At 41.4% G+C, this 24,098-nt stretch overlaps 1 long non-coding RNA gene across 4 annotated transcripts; it reads left to right on the top strand.

Annotated features, from left to right (window-relative positions):
* The first annotated feature begins 1,426 nt into the window (after nt 1-1,426).
* On the top strand, nt 1,427-21,471 carry Gm36313. 4 transcript variants are annotated; one of them, XR_001779749.2, is made up of 5 exons: nt 2,172-2,734; nt 4,224-4,397; nt 4,882-4,973; nt 7,730-7,844; nt 9,469-13,824. It is a non-coding gene; the product is annotated as a predicted gene, 36313 (long non-coding RNA). The 4 variants fall into 4 exon arrangements; XR_380207.3 differs by adding an exon at nt 21,439-21,471 and having other exon boundaries at nt 1,427-4,973; nt 9,469-10,311; XR_001779750.2 differs by lacking the exon at nt 4,882-4,973.
* The last annotated feature ends 2,627 nt before the right edge of the window (nt 21,472-24,098 follow it).

Genomic DNA, 24,098 nt, shown 5'->3' with positions numbered 1-24,098 from the left:
GAATCCACGAGTTCAAGGTCATCTTCAGCTACATGGATAGCTTGAGGTTACCCTGGATTACATGTGACCCCATCTTATAAATCAAAACCAAGGGTCTGGAGAGATGGCTCAGCTGTTTAGATCACTTGTTGCTTTTGCAAAGGATCTGTGTGTTCATGGTGGCTCACAACCACCCATTAATTCCAATTCTAGGGGTTCTGATGACCCCTTCTGACCTCTTAGGGCACCTATACATGATGCACATATATGCATACAGGCAAAACAGTCATACAGCTTCAATTAATAAATAAGTCTAAAAATTAAAACAACAATAGCAGTAACAGAGGAATAAGGTAGACACAATTATTTTAAAATACAAAGCAGAGAAAATATGTTAAGCAAGATATGCTGTAGAGGACAATATGAATAAAATGTTTATACTTATGAATGAGATTTCCAAAAGGTGACTGATGCATTTATATGCAAAGAACATTCCAGAAGGATTACCCTCTCCCAATCATCGAACGTAATTCCTTTCTAAAGTGGGACTGAGAATCTGGAGGATGGCTGAGGTTCACTTGCCACAGGTGCATGCTGGGAATTCAAGCCTCCAGAGGAAGTCTCAGACCCAGAGATTTTATCATATCAGGAACCAGGAAAGTGAAAATAGGGGTAAGAAGACTTCAGGAGAACTCAGTCTTGGATAAAGGATACATGGAGTCACAACAGCAAGGGACAAGACAGCAGGGAATTGAGGACAGCTAGGAGGAGGCAGGGACTCAACTGTTCTCCAGGGTTGGGAAGCACAAACCTGGCAGAGAGCCAGCGACAGTAAGTGGAGGGTGGCTGAAGAAACCAGGGAATAGTCGCTCTCCCTACCATTTATCATGAGGATTTGCCATCAGGAAGAAACATGGAAAAATGTTTGACCCAGGATTCTTTTGTTTGTTTGTTTGTTTTGTTTTGTTTTTCTTTGTAGAACATGGAAAGCCTACAGATGTCTGCATCCACAGTAATTAAAGAAGGAAGTCATTTCTCTCTTCTAGGGACTCTGCATTTAAAGATAATGCATGGCAGCTGTGCATCAAAAATAAAACAGCACCCTAGGTGTCATTAGTACCAGGACACTCCTAGCCCTGACCTAACTATGTGACCCTTGACCTGCGTTGCCAGGCCAACGGCCCTCAATTCCACAATCCACTTGGCTCACTTCCCACCCTCACTGGTGTAACGTAATTTTCTGTGTAAATTAGGAGATCACCCCCTCCTCTCTCTCTCTCTTTCTCTCTTTCTCCTCTCTCCCCTCTTTCTCTCTTTTCCCTCTTCTCTGCCCTTCTACCCGCTTCGCCGCCTCTCTACTTCTGCACAATAAACCTCTCTCACGTGGAACCACCTTGGCCTGGTCTGCTGTTTGGTTTACCCGCTCAATATATATATATATGTATGTATATATATATATATAGCTAGATATTAATTAATTCATAAAAAATTGCAAACGGCAAAAGAAAGGAAAAAAAGAAAGAAAGAAAGAAAGAAAGAAAGGAAGGAAGGAAGGAAGGAAGAAAGAAAGAAAGAAAGAAAGAAAGAAAGAAAGAAAGAAAGAAAGAAGCTAAAGAGAGCAGTGGTGGTGTGGGTGGGGATAGTAATGCTAGTCCACCTCAGATACTTTGACAACATGACTTCATTGATATATACTAATGCGACAGACTCAGGGGCTCTAGTTAGCCTGCACATGTCAAACATGGCTCTGGCTGGCCTTGCCCTTCTCTCCTATTCCCTCTGCCTTGCTAAAAACTCTTAGATTACATTCCTTGAGCTGATTACCAAGGTCTATCCCCTTGTTTGGCCACTGTCTTAGTCAGGGTTTCTATTCCTGCACAAACATCATGACCAAGAAGCAAGTTGGGGAGGAAAGGGTTTATTCAGCTTACACTTCCATACTGCTGTTCATCACCAAGGAAGTCAGGACTGGAACTCAAGCAGGTCAGGAAGCAGGAGCTGATGCAGAGGCCATGGAGGGATGTTCTTTACTGGCTTGCTTCACCTGGCTTGCTCAGCCTGCTGTCTTATAGAACCAAGACTACCAGCCCAGAGATGGTCCCACCCACAAGGGGCCTTTCCTCCTTGATCACTAATTGAGAAAATGCCTTAGAGCTGGATCTCATGAAGGCATTTCCTCAACTGAAGCTCCTTTCTCTGTGATAACTCCAGCTGTGTCAAGTTGACACAAAACTAGCCAGTACAGCCACTTCCTCTTTTCAAGGTTCAACTATCAAAGTGTGCCAATACTTGAGTTTGGCAATTAAAAGCCCCCCCTTTGACTCCTCTAATTAACATGACCAATTAAAATTAAACACCTGATCCTAACGTGGAGTTTCTGCTTTTACCTTTATAAATTGTCTGCCACCTCTCTCTCTGGAGGCTGTCCTTTGCCCCCTTTCCCTTCTCTTCCTATTTCCCCTCATTCTGTCTCCTGTTTTTGTATCTTATTTCTGGCCCTTTGTCCTTCTGGAACAAATAAATCTCCTTGTGCTGAGAACTTGACCTTGGGATATCTTGCAGTTTCCTGCACAAAGCACCTCTCAAAACCACGGAAGTAATGAAATAATGATGCTTCTTTTAACTCCTCCCCTCTCCTGTATTCTCCCTCCTCCTCCTCTGTCAGGTTGAGAATTGAACTCCCTGCATGCTGAGAAACCATTCCTTTTGAAGAGGAAAAAAGTGAAGGGGGGAAAAAGAGGAGAATATATATATGGTAAGTTTTACCTTTTGGTAAAAGAAAACAAAAATGTCTGACTTTTTATTATCCTTTCAGTTATAAATTTAAAAACAGTGGCCCCCAAACATGGAGAAAAGAAGCCGAAGGAAGCCAGGGAGATGGAAACATTGAAAGGTCAAGGCAAGGGCAGATTACTTCCGTTTGAGCTCTAGGTTTTATGTATGTGGTATTGAAAGCTTACCTGACCTGGAAGCACATGATCTGAGCTCTATTTCTTAGATATGAGGCATTGGAGAGCCTAGCAGACCCAGAAGTAACACCACTGTACTGATGCCAGAAATAAGGCTGCACTAACATGCTAATGATGCTGACATGACGGTGCCAACAGTAGTACTAATGGAGACTGGATGTGGGATGCTCCACATCAGCTTATGAAACTTGAGTTCTTTCACTTGTTCTAACACATAAAAGGAATACTTATGATTTTATTTTATTTTATTTTTTTAAGAAAATAAGCCTAAAGGAATAAGTCAGAAAAGCCCAGAATGTCAAAAGGCACCACCAAAATGTTACCTTTTCCCTACAGGTGACAAAAGCAATGTGTATTCTTCTTGTGGATTGCCCTGGTGCTGTTTGCATTTTGAGGCTAATTCCACTTCCCTAAGAGGGGCTTCCTGGCACTAAGGAGTGAACCCTGTACTCAGGTGACTTCATGTGAACCTTCTGCCCATTTTAACTTGTAAAAAATAAAGGCTAGAGCCAGTGATTGGGCAGTGGAAGAGAGGGTGGAGCTGAAAAGTTTGAGGGAGAAGGAGGAAGAAGAGAGGAAGGAGAGCGAAGAAGGAAGAAGGGGTTGAAGGAAACTGGAGCAGAAGCATGTGACATGGCTCCCTTCGAAGTGCCCAAGGGATTACTCCTACCTCCCATTTAACCAATACATTCTCTTTGCTGCTGAGTTCTGCTTTTTCATATACTGAACACCAGTTTTTAGGAAAGGGAGTAGTGGTGTGCTTTGGAATGTCTATCGAGGTAAGCATTTTGGACAGATGGATCAATAGTTGCAGAGTAAATAAAGAGCAATCTCTATTTCCAGCTCTGTCTTACTCTTACACACACACACACATACACACACACACACACACACACACACACACACACACACACACGCCCACACGCACACGCCCACACGCACATGTACGTCCTAGTGTAGGGGATGGCTGCTTGCAATTTTAGATGAGATAGCTAGGGAGCAATTTGCAAATTGGTCTACTGTTGGTGATTTTCACTGGTGTGCTTCCATGAAGCAGCAGATGTGTTGTGGGATGAGGAAGATGGGCCACTCAGCCCAGATAATAGCTGTGTGAAAACCTGCTTGCTTTATTCAAAGGACTAATATCAGACTATTTGAGTGGATCAAGTTTGCCAGTGGGCTCAATTCTGTGCTTCCTGCTGTTTTCTTTAAAGTATACCAGAATTACAAATGGTTTTGCTTTCAGTTTTAATTTTCTGTTCCATTTCCTTTGAGGTCGACCAGTTCTCTCTTTGTGATTTAAAGCTGCATGTCTGGAAGTATGAAAAACTCATAGTCCAGAAGAGCTGTGGAATGACTGACTGGTCGGAGCATGGAATTCTGCACATCACCACTGCTGTGCTGCAGTGGTGCAAAACCCTTTCCTGTTTGGCCTTTTCAGCTAACACGGTACCAATTCTGAAGAACTAGTCTGAGCCTCAGTGGGCAAATAAATTTAACTCTACTCTGAGTAACCCCCTTTTGAAGCAGATAATGTTAGAATGAAAGATATATTTTGAATGGCATAGATTTGACAGCCACTATAGCAATAGGAGGTAACTGTTCTCCATGCTCTTATGACACATTGAATATATTCTCCTAATGCTAGTACCGCTCCTGTTTTTTTTTTCTGGAGTGTCTTAGCGGCCTCTGTCCACAAAAAGCTCAGCAGATGTGTGAATAAATATGCATGAATTGCAGTTTTCTCATGTTTATGGTACCAAAAATCAAATGCACATAGCTTTTTGAACAAAGGTTTGGGACTATAGTCTGCTGTAAAAATAAGGTAGACATTTGTCAGCTTATATCTCCTAAATACACAAGGTCAGGATTCGGCTTATTCTCATCTCCACCCTCACCCCACCTCCCACCCCCCTTCTTTTTTCTCTGCTAGAGAACTTCATAACCATCTACTTCTGAGGGCCTGTGACTACCATGAGTCTGCCCTTCTCCTCTGGAAATGCTAGAGTGAGCTCCATGACAAAGGTAGAAAAACATGCAATCTACAAAATATAATGCTTTCCCTTTGGGTTGTGTTGCATTTCTGTGGTTGTTTGTCACATAAGCGGGTCATGTTGGTCCCACCTCAGCAACAAGCACACATTATCATCTGTATGTCCAAACACACTGCATGTGGACTCAATGTCGCTTTTCTAGCCACTGGGGTTTGGTGATGTCAGCCTGTACTCTCCACTGTTTGGGCAACTGAGGAAGGGCAACATGTTTAAGTTCTTCCTAAGTGACAGAGTGAGTTCAAGCCTGGCCCAGGCAGCTATTGTCTAAGCTTGGTTTTTTGTTTTTGTTTTTTTGCTGATGAGAAATCGGATGTTGTTATTCTGCAGGGTTTGCTCTTGCAGGCAAGTTGATATGTTCTTAGATGTTAATACTGCCTGTTTGCTTTGCACGTCTGACATTTTTGACTATAGTATGGTATGGATAGAATGATTTGTTTCTGCTCATGTTGACTGTGGTTATAAAAGACTCTCGTGTCTAGATGCCTTTTTCATTCTGTGCATTTGGGGACTTGTCTGCTATCTTCCCAATGAATAAATTCTGTTTCTTTTAGTGTTTTAAAACCTCAGTTAAATTGTTGAATTTGTCTTTCATGTTGGTAACCTTTTTATCCATGTGGTTGATTTTCTCATTGACTTTGTTGACTCTTTCTGGGCTATAGCAGGCTTTCCTCTCCATGTCTTCCATTAATTTCCTCTGATTGTTTATGTTCTCTGAGGATGGAGATAATTTTTACCAGCAAATTGAAGTCTTCATCCTGTATGTTATCATTTCATTATCTTCAGTTTGAATTGAAGAATTATGATCCCATGGTGGAATAATGCTGCCTTTCCAGGTGTCTTGGGTTTCTATGCTGAAATGTTTACATCTCATTGGGTATTTATCTGATTTTATTTGAGGATCTTAACTATCAACCTACTCTTGGGAGTTCAGTCTTCAGTGCCACCCAGAGAGGGAACAACAAATTGCTGCAACAGCAATAGCGTCCAATGTTGCAAGGCATAGAAATCCACTTAAAACTGATAAATACCCATAAATTTTCACTAACGATAATAAACCTAAGGTAGAAAAACTACTATAAAATGTGATATTATTAAGGGCAAGTGTGGAGAGAGTCAATGAATGAAATAAAGGAAGGAGGCAGAGAAGGAGAAGTCATGGGGAAAAAGCTAAATAAATGAAAGGAAAATGAGACAAGTGAAGAAGATGCTGTCTGCTCAGCATTAGATGGTGAGATGGAGCCTGTGCAATGGCAAAACCATAAACCAAAAGGAATGTTGAGAAAAAGGCAGTCCAAGTGGATTTTGTTCACAGATGATGTGATTGTATAGATGGAAGTTCCTATAGACTTCTTATAGCTTACAGGATCAGTGAGAACTTAGCAAGGTCATAGGACAAAAGGTCAGGGTATAAAATGAATTGTCTCTTTAGTGTTTTATCAATGAGAATTGGATCAAAATATTAAAAACTGTTTGAAATAGCATCCCCAAACATGGACAATTTAGAAAATATATCACATATACTTGAGTTGCAGGGTGAACATTATAAAGCATTACTGAAAGACATGAAAGAAGTCCTAACCAAATTGAGAGCAAAATCAAGTTTATGAGATAGAAGGGTCAATGTTTTGTAGATATCAGTTTTCCCCAAATTGACCTATGGGTTCAGTGCATCCTTGTAGGCAGTTTGCTTTCTCTTTAGGCAGGAGATAACTGCCCTAGAGATGCCCAGCCTTCCATCCTATGAGCTTAAGTTACATGCACAACATGGCATTTTCACTTATTCTCTCTCATTCAATTTGGTATTTGGAAGCATTTTTATCTAGTTGGAATATTGTCATTGATACAAAAGGTGATGATCTTTTAAAATCAAATATTGTAAGATTTTTCTGGCTTCAGTAGAAACCATTGAAGACCCCCCAAAAGATGAGTGACCTGGTAGCAAGTGTCCATGTGAGCTGTTTCAGGTCATTTGGAGCTATGATCAAACTTACATTTATTCTTCCTTTTTATAAAATGTATCCAAAAAAAGGTGGATCATGGTCACACCTGTGGTAACCCAGTGCTTCAGTTACAGCTCTTAGCAAGGGAGTTTATAATATTGGTTTTGTTCTCTGGGCTCTCACTTTCCAGATGGTTGCCCATGGCCCAGAGGAATCCCTGGGACACCTATTAGAAGTACAGAACCCAAACTTTATTTACCTCATCTGTATTTTAGGAAGATTCATGCAGGATTCTTACAGGTTTTTAAATTTTGGTTTTTCATATAATGTCCCCTGCTAGTCTGGCCTGGCAGACCCTGTTCTAGGAAGGAAATATTAGAAACAATGACAATGTCATGTGCTCACCTGGATGGCTTTCTTCTGGATCAGCACACATCAAATTATAAATAATTTTGACTCTACTTTCCCTTGACAAGATTGAGAAACAAAAAGATTATTCTTACTGAACATATTCTAGAAGTTTTAGAAGCTTTGCATTTTGGAGATAATATCAAATGCCAAACACAAGCTTACACACTTAAATATAAATTATATATGCCTTGAGGAAGGCAGCACATAAAATTGAGAAATAGAGAAGGCAAGTAATCTGAAGATATGCCTTTTGATTTAGTTAGGACCATTTAAGACTTTTCTCAAACTAGATTCGCTTATCCCCCTTTCCCTTATTCATGCCTTTGTTTCTTTATCCCTTTATTAAATGCCTACCATGTATACGATGCTATTTCAGATATGACCTTGGAAGTGGAGATGGACATGGTCTTAGCTTTTGGGAAGGTTTACAGTCTAGAAGGATGGGCCTCAAAGCATGATGAACTATGATAGAGCCATGTCAGGCCCCAGAGGTAAGAAACTTTACCTTGTTAAGACCATGTTCATCAGGGGCTCAACTGAGCAAATAAGTCTTGGATTAAACATGGAAAGATGCATTGTGAAGGAGATGACAATTAAAAAAAAAACTCATGCGTTGATAACGTCCATTTATACAAAATAATGTGTGAGTGTGTGAGTATCCATGATGAGCTTTACAGACATAGAAAGAGTCATGAAAGAACAGCCACCAGAATGTTCGTGGTGCTACCTCAGGGTGGCTGAGATGCCAAACATGGGGGATGAGTAGGTCTTTAAGGAAAACATGTGCACTACAAGAGACAAATCTAAGAATCTCTCTCCATTCCTTAATGAATAATATATACCTTTGTAAATAAACCATTTTGAGAGTGTGACTTATTTCCTGATTCTCATGTCAACCTTCTAAGTTTGGAAATATATATACACACACATACATGTATATATGCATATTCAGTTACAGCTCTTAGCAAGGGAGTTTATAATATTCCCAAACATATATATATTCCCAAACACACACACATATATGTGTGTGTATATATATATCTATATGCGTGCGCACACACACACACACACACATATATATATATATATATATATATACACAAACAAACATACATACATGTATATGTGTATGTATATGTGTATCTGCTTTGGGAGATACCCTGTTTAACAATACCCTGTGGCAAATCAGCATATGGTATAAAATAATGTCTCTTTTTTTCCTGTTAGAATTTACCATACAGTGCAGCACCCAGCAAAGCACGGTGGTTTATCATTATCCATGTTTTACAGTTGTAAGTCAGGATGTGAGGTTAAGTGACTGGCATAAAGATACAGAGTAAGTTTGCAGAGACCTGGAGACTCAATATTCGTTCCCTCAAGTTCCATTCCACCTGAGCTGATTTATTACCGTTAGGTCACGTCACCAACATCGCCCAGTTCCCAGGCACAGGATGGGGATTTGTCCAGGAGTAGTCGATTCAGTAGATCATTTCCCTTCACTTTTTTTTTAATATTTAATTTTAATTTATTTTATGTTCATTGGTGTGAGGGTGACAGATCCTCTGCAACTGAATTTACAGACAGGTGTGAGCTGCCATGTGGGTGCTGGGAATCGAATCCTGGTCTCCTGGAAGAGTAGTCAGTGCTCTTAACCACCGGGCTACCTCTCCCGCCTCATCCCCTTCATTCATTTCTTCTCTGTGAATGTCACCATTTCCTGCAGACCTTTGGAATATGAACTGAGTTTTATTCTTCAGTCTCTAAATTGCCTTTCCCTTTCTCATTGGTTTCATAAGCTTGGTGAAGACTAGGAAAGTTTTACAGCACCATATCCTCCGTAGTGCCATGCACCTTATCCTGCAAATACGGACAGCCGCACAAGAGGCGGCTGAGTGAGCAAATGGGTGGAAGAATGAATGAGTGGATGAGAAATGCGGCGTTACGTTTAACAGCATTTGGACAGACAATAATGAAAGCAGAAAATCAGAATTAAAGCCACAGATCTGAGACAGAACTCTGCTGCTTAGCTTAAAAGCAAGATCTTGAGATACAGATTTCCAGCAAACAGTACTGCAGAGCCCAATTTAGACCTCTTGTCTGGGTTTCTCTTTATAGATGGCACCTGGCAGACTCCACATTCGGAACTCCCATTTCTGCACCGAAGCAAAGCAGCCGGGGGAACAGACAGTGACTGCGAATGTGAGATCAGTATTGCGATCAGGCCCCAGCGCTCCGCTTCACCTCGCAGTCAGTCGATCTGGTCATGTTGGAACCAGCCCTTTGTGGGCAGCTGCTTTCCAGCTTCAGTTCGGCAAACCAGTGTTTATTAAAGCGGCTGCCACCCCGTTAACAATTCTTGTCAATATTCTCGGCCATTAGCCAAAGTAGTTTGTGACGTGAGATGTATTTGGTGGCACGTAGGATCTCAGTGCCAGGTTTCATATGACTCTGTTTTACATCCTCCTTTGTTGGCTGACACCCCCCCCCCACCTCTCCCCCATCCCACTGCAGTACCATCTCCACCTCTCTCTCTCTCCTCCCAGCTTTCTGTTTCCCACTTTCGTATCCCATGTACAGCCTTCTCAGCCTTCTCTCGTCCAGCCTCCTCTGATAGGCTTGTTTGTGGTTTTCTGACGTACACTCACTGCCGCATACAAATTAGAAGCTAGGACCCGCACGTGAGAGGGGATGGGCAGCATTTGTCTTTCTGAGCCTGCTTACCTAATTCGGAATGATTATTTCCCGATTCCTCCACTTTCCTTGCAAATTTCATATACTTTTTACAGCCAAATAATATTGTGCCCTGTACCACATTCTCCTTATCTATTCCTCTGCCGAGGGATGTGCGGGCTGGTTCTGTGGAGAGGAGAAGGAGAAGCAGCCATGAGATAGCTGAGCAATAAAAACGTGGCCATGTGGGCTGCTCAACTGCAGCTAAAGCAGCCCAGATGCAACATAGTAAGTAACAATTCAAGGTTATCTTGAGGAGAGTAGATTCTAAAAGCATGGAGGGTAGACAGCTGCCCAGCTATTGTGCTACTCAAAGCGTATTGTGAAAATAAAGGCTGTGAGTGTGTCTTTCTTCCAGGAACTCAATAACCCAAGGTGGGGTAGAAACTCTGGGCTGGGATTTTATAGTTTCCTACTACATCTTACTATTGTGAATGGAGCAGCAGAAACCATGGATACACATGTCTCTCTGGACTAAGATATAGAGCTCCTTGAGTGTGTGTGTCTAGGAGTAGTCTGGGTGGCTTATCTAGCACTTCTATTTTTACATTTTGAGAATCCTCTAATCTCCGTATTCTTGCACCTTCAACGGCTGCACCACATTTCTTCTCAGCAAAGGTTAATACGCGTTCCTCTCTCCTCACATTGGCTTTCGTCCTGGCAGCCATTCTGACGGTGAGATAGAATCTCAGGGTAGTTTTAATTTGCATTTCTCTGGTAGTTAAGAATGGTAAACATATTTTAAAATGTTTACCGGCTGGCGTGTAGAAATTTCTTAGCTCTGGGATTTTGAGCCTTGTTCTGCTATATATAGGAACCATTATATTTTGAACTGCTCAGAGGTTGTTTTTGTTCAGATTTTATGTGTAATAACACTAGTGGTTTTGCAGGGATAGAGGAACTGTGGGCAAGGAGACCCAAGGATAGATGACTGCTACTTAAAGCATTATACCTTACCATATCTATTCAACAAATATACATTGAATCCCTCTACTGTGCTAAGCCCTAACATGGAGATTAGACAGAAGAGTTAATAAATTATAACAATTAGTGATAAGTCCTTTAGAAGTGGGCACAGGCCAAGAAAGAATGACAGTCTAAAGTCTAGAACTGGCAAAACTGAAAGAGAGCAGTGTATACAGAGAGGGGAGTAGTTATACTATAGGACCTCACAGCCTGAAGCACAAGCAGGCATGGTCTGAGACCTGCTGAGGTCCGGCAGCATTGTGGATGTCCCTTTGGGAATTGATGGATGATTATCCTGGAGATGAGGTGACAGATGTGGTGAGAATTGTTTGTCATCTTGAGGCCTTTGATTATGGAAAGGAAAGGGGAGTCAGGTACCAAAATGTGTACTTTTACACACTGGATAGCCCCAGTGTGATGATAAAGGAGGCAGTGATGTGTTAGAATAGCGGCTCACGTCTGAACACAACAAACCAGGCCAAAGCAGTTCTACATGTTAAGAGGTTTATTGGGAGAGAGAGGGGCAAGGAAGGTGGTGGCAGAAAGAGAAGGGGGAAAAGAGAGAGAGAGGGAGAGGGAGAGGGAGAGGGAGAGGGAGAGGGAGAGAGAGAGAGAGAGAGAGAGAGAGAATTCCTCTTATATATATGGATGGTGACGTGGTCACAGGTAAAGATGGGAGGTGAGTCCAATGGATTCTGGGAATATGGTAGCCGTTATCTTGGCAACAAGTATGTAGGTCGCACAGTTGCCTATGTGATGTCACTGGTTTCTGAGGTCCTGATGCCAACAGACAGAATCTCTGGAGAGTATGAGAGTAAGGTAGTATGAACCCTTTCTTCACACAATAGCTCCCAGAGTCTCCCCCAACCTCTGTTTTGAGACAAGGTCTTGCTGTGTAGCCCAAGCCAGACTGGAACTCACTATGGAGTCCAAGCTGATCGTAAACCACAGCAATCCTTCTGCCTGAGCCATTTGACCACGAAATACAGTTTCTTCTTCTTTTGCAAACATGGGAGTAAAGGTCCTCTAAGCGCTCGAGTCTGCTGGCATCCTGAACTCGATTGCCAGAGCCGTGAGAAATGTTTATTGTTTAAACCTTCCTTTTCATGGCAGTTTCAGCTAAAACTAAGGTGGAAATGAAATTGGTTGTCTTTTCTTTATTTCTGTTCTTAATAGGAAAAGAAGCAGAATGGAGAAGTTAAAGACAGGAGAGAGAGAGAATTCTGAAAAATTTTATCTATCCGTCCATCCATTCATTCGTGCACTGGGCGATAGAACCAGAAGTCTCCCACATTCTAGGCCAGTGCTCTGTCATGGCTATAGCGGCACCCACCCCCATTTTAATGTTAATGTAGGATCTTGCTATGTTACCACGGCTTTCTTTGAGCTCCTTCTGTAGTCTAGGCAAAACCTATAATCCCCAGGCTTTAGACATTTGACTAGCTGCGTTTAGAGGCCTGAACCATGAGACATGGACATTTGTGTTAAAATGTAAATATAAACATTCAGAAGCAAAACACAGAGGATTTTTTTTTTTAGTTTTAAAATATTCATTTATTTAGTGCCTGGGTTTGTGTGCATGTGCTTGCGGCAGTGTGCACACGTGGAGGTCAGAGGATAACCTGCAGGCCTTAGCTCAATCTTCCCTGTATGGAGCGCCTTTAAGAGCTCCACCAACATGTGTAGCAGAGGACGGCCTTGTTGCACATCAGTGGGAGGAGAGGCCCTCGGCCCTGTGAAGGCTCAATGCCCCAGTGTAGGGGAATGCCAGGGCAGGGGAGCAAGAGTGGGTGGGTTGGTGAGCAGGGGGTAGGGGTAGGGGATAGGAGGGTTTCAGAGGAGAAACCAGGAAAGGGGACAACATTTGAAATGTAAATAAAATATCTAATGGAAAAAAAAAAGAGCACTTTGAAATTTCTGCTTGATGATGTGAGCGGTGAGGCTGAGCTGTGGGAAGACAGGAGAGGAAGGAAGAAGCAGCATGTTTGAATGACCTCATCATACCCCGCCACACAGTTGTTCAGAGATGACCCAGAAGACACAAGAGGCAAGTCCAGGAATTAGCTCAACAGCTCAGTGAAGTAACAGGGCGTATGTTAATTGGAAGGGATTGGTATCAGCCCAGGACCCCCCAAGACCAAGTTCTAACCACAAAGGAGATTTCTTTGCTCAACAAGGACAAAAGGGTAGGGATAAGAGGCAAGGACAGAGATAGAGGATGAGGGATAAGGCAAAGGGACCAAGGGATAGGAGGAAGGGGTATTTGTCCCAAAGGAGGACAAAGATGGCCTGGTAAAGGGGGAAATCTCATGTCGGGATGAGGTGTTTCATTGTGCATGCTATTTAGATGAGCCAAAGAGGGCTGAACTTTAAGACTTTGATGGCTGGACCTTGGTAGTCAGCCTCTGGAGGAGGAAGTGGCCAAATAAGAGAATAGACCTTGGGAGAGAGCTTTAGGAAAGTCATCTAACAATTTGTAGCAAGGCAGAGGGAACGGGGTGAAGGGCTAGGCCTGCCAGAGCCCTGCTGACCATGTTGGAGCTGGACAGAGTCCAGTCCCAAATTAACTAGTGTGCCAGAAATGCATGTAAGTAGATAAAGACAAAGAAATGCAATAATTGTAACTGTTACTTAAACTATCCTTAGGAAGCTTCACTAGTAAAGATCAAATAGTTCATAGAATAGTCCCAAAGAAGTAGGTTAGACATGTAGGTGGCCCCAGTAGAGAACCTGGGAGGGGTGGAATGGTCTGGAGTGTGCAATATCATCAACAAATGTAGAAGAGATAGAAAATAAAAGGGTTTTTCTAGGGCTACTTTGACTATCAAGGGATTACAATGTTATAATTCTTTTTTTTAAAGCTTTGTGTACTATTTTTTATTGATTTATTTTATGTATATGAGTACACTGTAGTTGTCTTCAGACACACCAGAAGAGGGTGTTAGTCAGATCACATTGCAGATGGTTGTGAGCCACCATTTGATTGCTGGGAATTGAATTCAGGACCTTTGAAAGAGCAACCAGTGCTCTTAACCACTGAGCCATCTCTCCAGCCCCAGTGTTATAATTCTTATGTAACATTTGGTGAAAGCTGCCTAGCTGTCTAATAACATATGCCTGTATATATGAATATATTTGTATACACACAGGTCTGATATAAACATACACATATGTAAATGTACACATCTCATGTGTATCAGATTCATGATTATTTATTGAACTTGGTTTGAGCACAGACTCAATAGGGCTAGAAAGAACACAGAACTGACAGGACACCAGTGGCAGAGGGGGTTGGATTCTCTGCATATGGAAGCTTGTCCGAACCTTCTGTTTATTCTTAGGTGTATTTGAAATTCTCTGTAGTAAAAGGTTAAGCAAACAAGACCCAAACAGCAGCTCTTTATATAACTTCAGTCAACCTACCGATGCAACTTTGTGTCTCAGTGAGCACTAGACCACACGATGCACATGGGAACAAATGTGCATTGTCGTCTAGGGAGGAGGTCCAAAACTCTAATTAGATTCCTAGTGGTTTATTTTGCTAAAGTGTGTGGAAAGAACAGTTGGGGTAAGTAGCCTGTTAACTTCTAGCCAACCTTCCTTGAGGATTATTTCTTGCAACTGATGTTGATAATGAAAATTGGAAAACACAGATTTTAAGCTCATAATCCCTTGGAAAGACCTTGAAACACAAAGGAGATTTGCCAACCCACAAGGGTTCTTGACATTATTGTAGCAAAATAACCAGAGCTGCAGAATCTAAGACCTTTTGAGGAAACGGAGTTGGGGGGATTGAAGGTTGCAAGAGAAGCCATGAGAATTGTTGTAATATGCTGTAAATTTATTAAACAACATAATTGGACAAAACGTTAAAGAAAGGACGTGAAAGGGACGTGCTAAGTGCGTAATAATGAGCCTCATACAATTAATTTCCATTTAGCTTCTGCTCTGGAAAAACTTACTCAGCAGTCCCCTTTGAGCTCCTTTCAAATACATTTTGTTCTGCGGCTCACAAAAGGCTAAGAGGCTCCCCCAATTTCACTGCCTCAGGCTCAGCAGCTCGCCTCAGGCCCCGCCCACGACCCGCCCCTCCCCCACCCCCCTCCACCCGCTCTGCTCACCCTGCAGGTCTCAGGCCCAACCCTCCCTCCACTGTCTTCTCACATGCTTGCCTCTGGCCCGGCTCCCAGTCTTCCCCTCCCCTGCTCCCACCGCCTCCAGCTCACCAGTGCACTGGCCCCAATCTTGGCTCAAGTGCTGAAGATCTTTCAAATGTTGTCCCCGGAAGTTATTGACTCCCACCTCCAAGCCCATAATGTTCCAGAATCAAAGAGAAGGGAAGCATTTCTTCAAAAATATTTCTCTGCCCTCTGCAAGAAAGGCCTCTGGTCTGTGATTTCTTTTCTCAACGTCCAATAACACATGTGACTGAATTAGAAAATGGCTAGGGTCATGGCTCAACTGGTAGAACTTTGTGAGGCATGAAGCCCTCGGTTTGGTCCTAGCACCACAAAACTGGGTACAGTGGCAAATGCATAGAAGTAATCTCAGCAATCAGGAGGGGAGGCAGGGGGCTCAAGAGTTCACTCTTTGTTACATAGTAATTTGGTAGCCAAGCTAGGCTGCATGAGACCATGTCTCAAAAAGAAAGCAAAAAACTAACACAAACAGGAAAGTGGTCAACTTCTCCCTCCCTCATTTTGTCTCCATTCCTTCAATGAGCAAATGGCTTTTAATTAATAATTAAAGATCTCAAGATACAGCAAGGTGGTATTGGTGATGATCAACAGTGATTGCTGTAGACACTGTCTTAAGTTCATGTTAATTCATCATTGGAACAAATATCAATCTTAGAAATGGGTAAAAGAGACAGGCATCTTTCAAAGACATTGCAACATCAATTTTTCTGTGACCTCGAAAATTTTAGAACTCGGTTGGTGCAGAAAAGTTGATGGAGAGATTTGTATAACTTTGGAAATTGGCAGTTCAGTTCCAATTCACAGATTAGTAGCAACAGCTTGATCCACGACACACAAACATTTCACCGCTAACACCAGTGGTCCAGTTCAGTAGAGGTGGGAGAGCAAAGACGACCCTGCAACAGTGGCACGACCTAGCACAGATAGCTAGGCCTCAGCCTCAGCTTGAGTCAGCAAAAGGGACCAGGAGGAATGACAGGAGAAGTTCTCCCTTGTGCCTCTCTCAGCAAGTGAAGATCAGCGAAGACATATGAGACCAACAAGCATTGCACAGCTAGCTCTCTCTATATAAGCAAGCCTAGCTCAGTCTCATTCACTATCTGTGGAGTCCTTTTTGCACCCTCCAAACATCACTCCATGGGTCTTGCCTCAACACAGTCATCTGTTTCAGCTGACATCACTCTGCCAATTAGCCCGAGTCTGCAGAATGGGTAAGAAACCGCAGAACACCACCAGAAGTTTTTTGGTGTTTCTCTCTATGGAGTACTGACAAATGCAGCTCAACTATGCAATGTAAGCCAGACCAATACATGCATGTTGTTAGCAAAGAATCCCTTATCACATGGTCTTAGCCTTTCACCTATGTCCATTTCAAGAAAACACTCCTTAATGTGTTTTCCCTAGCAAAACACCATCCAATACAACGGACTTTCCAAAGAACCCTTAAGTTTCCACTTCAGATTTGTGTCAAGACACTGAAAATACTTATTATGTAGAGAGTTAGTAAAGGACTGGGTGTGCATGCGTGCATGCATGAGTGCATGAGTGCGTGTATGCATGCAAGAGAGTGTGTGTGTGTTTCTATATTGATAATTTGAAAAGATGTGGTCCACTGCTGTTTTGGACATTAACCAATTTTGCTCCTCTCCCAGTAATTGCATCCTAACATTGATTTACTAAATTATCTGTTAATGCCTAGCTTCTCAAATGCTCTTTGGACCACTTTAAGCATCTTACTATTATATCATTAATTAATCAGCTAAATTAAACTCTTGATACATGTTCTTTTTATTATTATTATTGGATATTTTCTTTATTTACATTTCAAATGTTATCCCCGGTATCCCTCCCTCCAGGAAACACCCTATCACATCCTCCCTTCCCCTGTTTCTATGAGGTGTTCCTCCACCCACCCACCCTCTCCCACCTCCCTGCCCTCAGTTCCCCTACACTGGGTCATCTATTGAGCCTTCATAGGAGCAAGGACCTCTCCTTCCATTGATGCCTGATAAGTCCATCCTCTCCTACATATGCAGCTGGAGCCAGAGGATTGTACCAGCTTGCATTCCCACCAGCAATAGGAGTTTCTTCTTTCTCCACATCCTCACCAGCATCTGCTGTCACCTGAGGTTTTGATTTTAGTCATTCTCACTGGTGTGAGGTAGAATCTCAGGGTTGTTTTGATTTGCATTTCCCTGATGACTAAGGATGTTGAACATTTCTTTAGTTGCTTCTCGGCCATTCAATATTCCTCAGTTGAGGTTCTCTAGACTCTAACTTCTTGAGTTGTTTGTTTGTTTGTTTTTGTTTTCTGTTTTGTATATATTGAATATTAGCCCTCTATCAGGTATAGGATTGGTAAAGATCTTTCCCCAATCTGTTGGTTGCCTTTTTGTCTTACTGACCGTATCCTTTGCCTTAGAGAAGCTTTGCAATTTTATGAAGTCCCATTTGTCGATTCTTGATCTTACAGCACAAGCCATTGGTGTTCTGTTCAGGAAAATTTCCCCTGTGTCCATACGTTTGAGGTTCTTCCACACTTTCTCCTCTATAAGTTTTAGTGTATCTGGTTTTATATGGAGGCCCTTGATCCGCTTGGACTTGAGCTTTGTACAAGGAGATAAGAATGGATCAGTTCACATTCTTCTACATGCTGACCTCCAGTTGAACCTGCACCATTTGTTAAAAATGCTGTCTTTTTTCCACTGGATGGGTTTAGCTCGTTTGTGACCATATGTGTGTGGGTTAAGTTCTGGGTCTTCAATTCTATTCCATTGATCTTCCTGTCCATCGTTGTACCAGTACCATGCAGTATTTGTTTTTTTTTTTTTTTATCACTATTGCTCTGTAGTACAGCTTGAGGTCAGGGATGGTGATTCCACCAGAGGTTCTTTTATTGTTGAGAATAGTTTTCCCTGGGTTTTTTATTATTCGAAATGAATTTCCAAATTGCTCTTTCTAACTCTAAGAAGAATTGAGTTGTAATTTTGATGAGAATTGCATTGAATCTGTAAATTGCTTTTAGCAAAATGGTCATTTTTACTCTATTAATTCTGCCAATCCATGAGCATGGAAGATCTTTCCATCTTCTGAGATCTCTGATTTCTTTCTTCAGAGACTTGAAGTTCTTGTCATACAGATCTTTCACTTGCTTGGTTAGAGTCACACTAAGGAACATAATTATTATTTGTGGCTATTGTGAAGGGTGCCATTTCCCTAATTTCTTTCTCAGCCTGTTTATCCTTTGTGTAGAGGAAGGCCACTGAATTGTTTGAGTTAATTTTATATCCAGCTGCTTTGTTGAAGTTGTTTATCTGCTTTAGGAGTTCTCTGGTGGAATTTTTGGGGTCACTTAAGTATACGATCATATCATCTGCAATTTGTGATATTTTGACTTCTTCCTTTCCAATTTATATCCCTTTGACCTCCTTTTGTTGTCTGATTGCTATAGCTAGGACTTCAAGTACTATATTGAATAGATAGGGAGCAAGTGGGCAGCCTTGTTTAGTCCCTAGTTTTAGTGGGATTGCCTCAAGTTTCTCTCCATTTAGTTTGATGTTGGCTACTGGTTTGCTGTATATTGCTTTTGGTATGGGCCTTGAATTCCTGATCTTTTCAAGACTTTTAACATGAAGGGATGCTGAATTTTGGCAAGTGCCTTTTCAGCATCTAATGAAATGATCATGAGGTTTTTTTTTTCCCTTTGAGTTTGTTTATGTAGTGGATTACATTGATGTATTTCCGTATATTAAACCATCCCTGCATCACTGGAATGAAGCCTACTTGATTGTGGTGAATAATCATTTTTGAAGTGTTCTTGGATTCGGTTGGCAAGAATTTCATTGAGTATTTTTGTATCAATGTTCATAAGGGAGATTGGTCTGAAGTTCTCTTTCTTCATTTGGCTTTTGTGTGGTTTAGGTATAAGTATAATTGTGGCTTTATAGAATGAATTGGGTAATATACCTTTTGTTTTTATTTTGTTGAATAGTTTGAAGAGTATTGGTCTTCTTTAAAGGCCTGATAGAATTCTCTAAACCCATCTGATCCTGGGCTTTTTTTTTTTTTTTGGTTTGGAGACTATTAATGACTGCTTCTATTTCTTTCAGAGTCATGGGACAGTTTAAATAGTATATCTGATCCTGTTTTAACTTTGGCAACTTGCATATGTCTAGAAAACTGTCCATTTCACCAGATTTTCCAATTAAGTTGAGTATAAACTTTTGTAGTAGGATCTGATGATTTTTTGAATTTCCACAGTTTCTGTTGTTACCTCTCCCTTTTCATTTCTGATTTTATTAATTTGGATACTGTCTCTGGTTAGTCTGGCTAAGGGTTTATCTATCTTGTAGATTTTCTCAAAGAATCAGCTCTTGGTTTTGTTGATTCTTTGTATACTTCTTTTTGTTTCTATTTGGTTGATTTCAGCCCTGAGTTTGATTTTCTCCGGCTCCCTACTCCTTTTGGGTATATTTGCTTCTTTTTGTTCTAGAGCTTTCAGGTGTGCTGTTAAGCTACTATTGCAAGCTCTCTGCAGTTTCTTTTTGGAGGCACTTAGAGCTATGAGTTTTCCTTTTACCACTACTTTCATTGTATCCTATAAGTTTTGGTATGATGTGTCTTCATTTTCATTAAATTCTAAAAAGTCTCTAATTTCTTTCTTTATTTCTTCCTTGACCAAGTTATCATTGAGTAGACCTTTGTTCACTTTCCACGTGTATGTGTGTTTTCCATTGTTTTTGCTGGAAATTAAGACCAGCCTTTGTCTGTTGTGATCTGATAGGGTACATAGAATTATTCCAATCTTCTTGTATCTGTTGAGGCCTATTTTGTGGACAATTATATTGTCAATTTTGGAGAAGGTACCATGAGGTGCTGAGAAGAAAGTATATTCTTTTGCTTTAAGATGAAGTGTTCCATAAATATCTGTTAGATCCATTTGGTTTATAACTTCTGTGAGTTTCAATGTGTCTCTCTTTAGTTTCTGTTTTCATGATCTGTCCATTGCTGAGAATAGGGTGTTGAAGTCTGCCACTATTATTTTGTGGTGTGCATTGTATGCTTTGAGCTTTACTGGAGTTTCTTTTATGAATGTGGGTGCTCTTGCATTTGGAGCATCAATATTCAGAATTGAGAGTTCATCTTGGTAGATTTTTTCCTTTGACAACTATGAAGTGTCCTTCCTTATCCTTTCTGATAACTTTTTGTTAAAAGTTGATTTTATTTGATATTAGAATGGCTACTCCAGCTTGTTTCTTGGAACTATTTGCTTGAAAAATTGTATTCCAACCTTTTACTCTGAGGTAGTGTCTGTCTTTGTCACTGAGGTGAGTTTCCCATATGCAGCAAAATACTGGGTCTTGTTTATGTATCCAGTCGGTTAGTCTATGTCTTTTTAATTAGGGAATTGCGTCCATTGATATTAAGAGATATTAAAGGAAAAGTGATTATTACTCCATGTTATTTTTGTTGTTATAGGTAGCATTATGTTTGTGTGGCTATCTTTTTTTTTTTGGATTTGTTGAAAGATTACTTTCTTGCTTTTTCTAGGGTATAGTTTCCCTCCTGTGTTGCTGTTTTCCATCTATTATCCTTTGTAGGACTGGATTTGTAGAAAGGAATTGTGTAAATTTGTTTTTGTCATGGAATATCTTGGCTTCTCCATCTATGGTAGTTGAGAGTTTTGCTGGGAACAGTAGTCAGGGCTGGCATTTGTGTTCTCTTATGTTCTGTATGACATCTGCCCAGGATCTTCTAGTTTTCATAGTCTCTGGTGAGAAGTCTGGTGTAATTCTGATAGGTCTGCCTTTATATGTTACTTGACCTTTTCCCCTTATTGCTTTTAATATTCTTTCTTTGTTTAGTGTGTTTGATGTCTTGGTTATTATGTGATAGGAGGATACCTATTTTTATATCAAGAAACAACATAAAGCCTTTTGTATTAGGGTTCTCTAGAGTCACAGAATTTATGGGTAATCTCTATATAGTAAAGGACTTTGTTGATGATTTACAGTCTGTAGTCCAACTCCCAACAATGGTCAACAGCAGCTGTGAATGGAAGTCCAAGGATCTAGCAGTTGCTCAGTCCCACAAGGCAAGCAAGAGAAGGAGAGAGAGAGAGAGAGAGAGAGAGAGAGAGAGAGAGAGAGAGAGAGTAAATCTTCCTTCTTCCAATGACCTTTCCCCACAGGTCTCCAGTAGAAGGTGGCCCAGATTAAAGATGTGTTTCAACATGCCTTTAATCCCAGATGACCTTCAACTCAGAGATCTCCCTGTCTTAATCTTCTGGAATTCATAGCCACTATGCCTCAAGATCTCCATGCCAAGATCCAGGTCAGAAACTTGTATCTCCCAGCCTCCAGATTAGGTTCACTGGTGAGTCTTCCAGTTCTGGATTGCAGTTCATTCCAGATATAGTCAAGTTGACAACCAGGATTAGCCACTACACCAAGAGTGAGGCCATCTTAGAGACATTATCAGTCTCCTGCAGTTGTGCCTCTGCCCTGGTAGCCTGGCCAGCCATGCATTTTCAGGCAATGTCTGACCTGTATTTATCTTGTGGAGGCTCTGTCTCAGAACTCCACAATCTCTCCACACAGCTTGCTTGGTTCCCATTGGTGGGTCATTACCATGCCAACCCCATGTTTCAAATCCCCCATGGCCTTTGTGATGCACATCTGGCAAACCAACCCTTTGCTACCATACCTTTTTCTCTTGAACCTAGACGAGCCATCACATGAAGGAAAATGCAACACAAACTTAGTTCAGAAACAATGGTAACTGAATCTCTGGGAGTAACAACTAAAACCTAATCTTGTAAGTCTTGATCTGCCATGATACTGGGAAACTCTAGCAGCTACATCTTACCCTTATGCTGTCCCCATTCCAAAAGGACCTCACTCTCTCTTGCTTCCTCTCTTCCTCTACATGTTCATTCCCCTCCTCTACCTTTCAAAAATAGCTTTGTAGTTAGTGTATAAAATAATGGCTTTCATTATGACATTTTGCACAGCTTTTTCTTTTAACATTTTATAATTAATACTTTGTTTATGTTACATACAACTATGTATATTTGTGTTCAGGCTTACATGAGTGTGGAAACCAGAAGTCAACTTTGCATGTGCTTTCTCAGGTACTTTCTATTATTTATTTATTTATAGATAGGCAGGGTCTTTCGTTTGTGTGTAGCTACCGAGAATAGACGGCTGCCCAGTGAACCAATGGTTTTTAGCTGTCTCTTTTGAATTCAGTGCCAGGATTACCAGCACTGACTATTACTATTCATGGTTTTGTTTTTGTTTTTTGCTCTTTGATTATTTTTTAATGTAGATTCTGGGGATCAAATTCATTCATTTTTGCTCATATACCAAGCAGTCTACTGACTATGTTATGTGCTGAACCCCACATAATGCTAGGTTGGCCTTGGAGACCACTGAGTGTATCTGGGGGATCTATTGAGGTCAGTTAAGGGAAATCTATTTCTATGTCCAAAGAATGGAATTTACCTATGGCTCTGGGTGGAGACAAGACGTTCTGATCTGCTTCAAAGACCAGAAGATTATATACCATCGTCTCCTTTTCTTAAAAGTTAATCCAGTTGGACCTGTCAACCACCCAGCTAAGCCACAGCCTCTCAGAAAGGCTGGATCACCAAAGCCATGGTGAGGAGATGGGAGGAATAGTTCTCTCCCTTCCCAGAAATCGTTCTTTATAGACACACACAGAATCCCCGTCATGTAGCACTGTAGTCTGTCCACTTCTTTAGTAACTCAGAAAACAACTTTTTGTTTTCTGTATTCTTTGGAGGTGTATACTGGCCGAGACTGGGGGATTCTTCCATGGATGCTCTGTGCTTTCTCACTTTTTCTCCTCAGCTCACACAGTATGACTGCTTATGAACAACATAGTTTTTTGTTCTCTATATTTCTTCTTTGGCAGATGCCATGATTTACAGCTTGCCTGCCCTAATATTTTTTTTCTCTTAAACCCTAACCAGTTGTCCTTGAGCTTTGTTCTGAGCCTGTTTCTAAATTATCTTCTTTATAAAGATTTAAAATTTATCCTGCCTGTACTTAACCAATGCAGATGTGGATGTGTGGAGTCAACCATCAGACTGAGCTCAGGGACCCCGGTGGGGGAGCTGACAGAAGGCCCAGAGAATCAGAGGAAGATTGCAACCCTATAGAAACAACAACATCAACATTGGCTGGCCAGACCACCCAGTGCTCCCAGGGACTAGACCACCAGCCAAGGAGTGTACAGGGAGGGATCCATGGCTCCAGATACATATGTAGCAGAGAATGGCCTTGTCTGACATCAATGGGAGGGGAGACCTTTGGTCCTGTGGAAGTTTGATGCCCCAGCATAGGGGGATGCTGGAACAGTGGGGTGGGTGGAGGAGCACCCTCATAGAGGCAAAGGGGAGGGAGGAGAGGGCAGATGTGGGATGGGGGGGTTTGTGGAGGGATAACCTGGAAGTGGGGATATAATTTGAAATGTAAACCAATGGAATGATTAATAAATTTTTTAAAAAGGAAAAATTAGAAAAAAATTATCTTGTATCTATGTGTGTATGTGCATTCAGGTGTGGAGGCCAGAAGAGGGCTGATCCTCTAGAACTGGGGTCACGGGCAGTTGTGAACTTCCAGATGTGGGTGCTGGTCACCAAACCCCTGCAAGAACAGCAAGTGCTCTTAACTACTGAACCATCTATCCAGCCCCTCTAAATTCTCTTCTTGAGACTACATACTTTGAGAAGAGAACACCAGCTTCCCCAGCAACAATGCAACATTTAAGTGATGTTGTGATTACCGTATTTTGCGACCACTAAGAAATATGTTCTATTTATTT

This window comes from Mus musculus, chromosome 10, assembly GCF_000001635.26.
Source record: "Mus musculus strain C57BL/6J chromosome 10, GRCm38.p6 C57BL/6J".
Lineage (NCBI taxonomy): Eukaryota > Metazoa > Chordata > Mammalia > Rodentia > Muridae > Mus > Mus musculus.
The sequence above is the reverse complement of the archived record's forward strand: the minus strand, read 5'-3'. Positions and strand labels throughout refer to the sequence as shown.